Consider the following 3,739-nt stretch of genomic DNA (forward strand, 5'->3'; position numbering starts at 1 on the left):
AATTGGCGGTGGCTGTGATTTCTTTGCTGCTAGGGTTTGCCGATGGGAGGGGGGGGGGGGGGGGGGGGGGGGGGGGGGGGGATTGTGTATTGATGCTAGGGTTTGAAATATTACGCCATAGTAAACCATAGTATACCGTAGGTCCGTAGTAAACCATAGTATACCGTAGGTCCGTAGTACACCATAGTACACCGTAGTAAACTATAGTTCACCGTAAACCATAGTACATCGTAGTATATCATGGTACACCAAAATCTACTCCAATATTATTAACAACATATAAAAATAAAAATAATTTTTTTTTGGTAATTTCTATATTATAAAGAAAAAAAGGATTTTGTTTGTTTTGGGTTTTAGATGGAAATATGAAAATATTACAGGCTAAAAAGATGATTAATGCAATTTAAATTTTAATTAATGCATATTTTGAAATTATTAGTGGGGGGCATTTTTGGAATGAATTTTACAAATGATGTGTAGCAAATTAGTTAAGCTTGTCATTTAGTTCTAATAAGTTTTCTCACTAGGGACCTATATCTTAAGGCCCCTATTATTTTCTATACATATCCTCTTTTGTATTTGTTTTGTATTTTTTAATTTTTTTTTAATTTTTTAATTTTTTTAATTTTTTTAATTTTTTTTAATTTTTTTAATTTTTTTAATTTTTTTAATTTTTTCAATTTTTAATTTTTAATTTTTTTTATCAATTCATTGTACTCAAATTGCCTACGCATGACTATAGTTTACTACACATAACTATAGTATACCACATTCATGTATATGTAATCATGTACTGTCTTTTTACCCCAAAATTAATCTACACCAAGAACAAAATTCACAATTTTAATCTTGATATTATAAATCAACTAACCCAAAAAAATTATGAAAAAAACACAACCACATGCATATAATCTTCAAAACATGAACACGCATTACTATACATTAAAAAACACATAGCATACATATAACTATATGTTACTACATATGACTATATATTGTTATCTACAATTATCTATAGTTATATATAGTGGCATAAGTTGGAGTACTGTAGCATGAATGCAACTTCACATGACACTTCTCTGCATCTCATAATGTTATACAAAGCAAAACCTGTGACAAAAAAATACAAGTTAAAGAAAACGAAGAACAAAATGGAACAAGCGAATTACATTACATGAAAAATACAAAAAAAAAAAAAAAAAAACAATGAAAAACATTTTTTTGATAAATTTGCTTTGGTGAACTATAGTCACAAGTAGTTGTGCATTATGGTTACTGCATATGACTGTATATGACTATAAGTAGTCAACTATAGTCATATGTAGTTATGTTCATTCTTGTTACTACATGTGACTATATATGACTACACGTACATGACCACATGTAACTATATATGTATATAAATAAAATGCATCTACACCACCAAAAAGTTCACAATTGAATCTATATAAGATGATGAATAGAACAATGTGGTTGAAAATAAAATATATTTACTTACTATAGTGAAATTATATCACATAAATCATTTGATTTGTTATATGCTCTTGAAACTGAATTAATGCATTCTATTAATGAGGTATGTATACATATAATTTAGAATTGTAGGTATGTATATGGAGAGTAGAATTTAAATTAAAAAAAAAAACAAACAAAGCAGAATCTTATATATAACTATAAATAACAATTTATATTACAAATATCGATTGAAAATAAACACTCACGCGCATATGTTACTATACGTTACTACATATAATATGGTCATGCATAATAATGTTCAATAGTATAATCATTTCTACATATAAAAAATTATCCATTATTCCTTTCCTAAATTTTTAGTCATCAATCCATCAAAATTGATCCTCTTTCTGAGATTAAAAGCGCTCACTTAAATAGTACTTACATTCCTAATCATAAACCCATACATAATAACCTTTTTATAACAAATAAAATAGCTTAACATGCTTCCTTCACTACTGCCATTTGAATCAAAAAACACATAAAATCCATTCTCAATTCCCAAAGAGGAGAAAAAAGGTCAAACTAAATCGGGTAATATCAAGTTGGTTTAGGCCTACAGACTTGTATGTTTCAATAATAATGGGATTCATTGGGAAAGAGTCAGTTTCATACTGTCATCCAGTCAATTTTAACACACATAACACTCAACACTAACTTACACACACAAACAAAGAAATCGATCAAACACGAAACTGATTAAATTTTTTTGCCAATTGACACAACATATTAATTGAGTCCAAAAATCAGAGTCGAATAACAACTCACACAAACAAATAAAAAAAATATCGGACATCCACACTCGAAGAAATTCATTCAGAAGAAGTGGAACTGAAAGTTCAACGAAAACATTCCATCTAACAGAAAATAAAAATGGGGGTTTAAGGTTAAATAAATTACTTGTGAAAAGGACATGGGAGCCGCAGGGCCTGCAGTAATAGAAGAAGAGATCGGAGTCGGGACCTTCGGCAAAGCGTCCTTGCTCGACGATTTGATGGTGGCGAGGACATCGGTGATGGTGGTGGACAAGGAGAGGGAGCGAAGCGGTGGAGAGCGTCGACAATGGTGGTGCACGAAGAGAGGGAGAGAAGCTGCGGAGGGCGTCATCGATGGTTGTGGAAGAAGAGAAGGGGCGGAGCGCGGCGTTTTGCCCGGGAAGAGAGAAGACATGAAGATGCCGGATGTGGATCTTGATCTGGATCTGGCTAGAGAGAGGAAAGATGTAACGTGGTGTGAGGCGTGTGAGTGGAAGAGAGGGATTAGGGCAAACTAAAAGGGCAAAACCGTCACTTCAAGTCACCCAGGTGGGTCCGCCTAATTAAGATAAAAAACTTGGGTTTTGATCAAAAGTATGAAAGAAGGCATGGATCTCCTCTAATATATTTTCAAAATTAGGGGGTTATCTCACATTCTCCCTTTTAATTATCTATTTTATTCTATCTCTAAATTTGAACAATTTTAATGATTCACCTAAAGCTTAATTTATGCTTTATTTTTATTTTTATTTTAGTTACCGTTTATGCGCATGAGACTCAATCTTAACAAAGAACCGTTCGATCCCGAAATTGAATGCACTTTTCGAGTCGCTATGAGACACCAACACGAAAATAATATAATGGATGACGACGAACGCAGAGACGCAAAGGGTTATTTACTCGATGCAGACAAAATCCGAATCCAAGACCGTCCCCCACGGCTTCTCGTATAGCCAGCAGTTAGGCCTCAGACACTTCAGGACTAGATAATCCCGACTCTAGATGGACTCCGCCCAAACATTCAGTATACACCCATCGAGACTCATAATTTCGAGATTAAGCAAGGTCTCTTGACGATGCTCCACAATAACTGGTTATTTAGTGGATTGGCAGGTGAAGATCCGCATCTTCACATTGTCAATTTTCTCGATACCTGTAACTCGCGTCGTCAAAACGGCGTTTCCTAAGAGGCACTCAAATTTATTCTCTTCAAACACTCCATGCAAGGAAGAGCCCACCAGTGGTTGATGTCCTAAGCTCCCCACTCCATCTCGTCATGGCCTCAACTCCTAAATTTTTTCATGAAAGTTTACAGCTCACCAGAGAAAGATGGTATAATACGACGGGAGATTCACAATTTAGTCCAAGATCAAGGAGAAGCATTATTCGAGGCATGGGAGAGATTCAAAACCCTTTTGAGGAAGTGTCCAACTCACGGAGTGGAACAATGGCGGCAAATCCATATATTT

The 3,739-nt window shown here is 34.2% G+C and overlaps 1 long non-coding RNA gene across 1 annotated transcript; it reads right to left on the minus strand.

The window, feature by feature from the left end:
- Positions 1–779: 779 nt before the first annotated feature.
- Positions 780–2,749, minus strand: LOC148772227 (uncharacterized). The gene is made up of 2 exons (XR_016034785.1): positions 2,416–2,749; positions 780–1,110 (listed from the first exon to the last, which is right to left on the minus strand). It is a non-coding gene; the product is annotated as an uncharacterized LOC148772227 (long non-coding RNA).
- Positions 2,750–3,739: the final 990 nt, after the last annotated feature.

The sequence above is a fragment of the Erythranthe guttata genome, chromosome 2 (assembly GCF_056151865.1).
Source record: "Erythranthe guttata isolate IM_541 chromosome 2, IM_541, whole genome shotgun sequence".
Classification (NCBI taxonomy): Eukaryota; Viridiplantae; Streptophyta; class Magnoliopsida; order Lamiales; family Phrymaceae; genus Erythranthe; species Erythranthe guttata.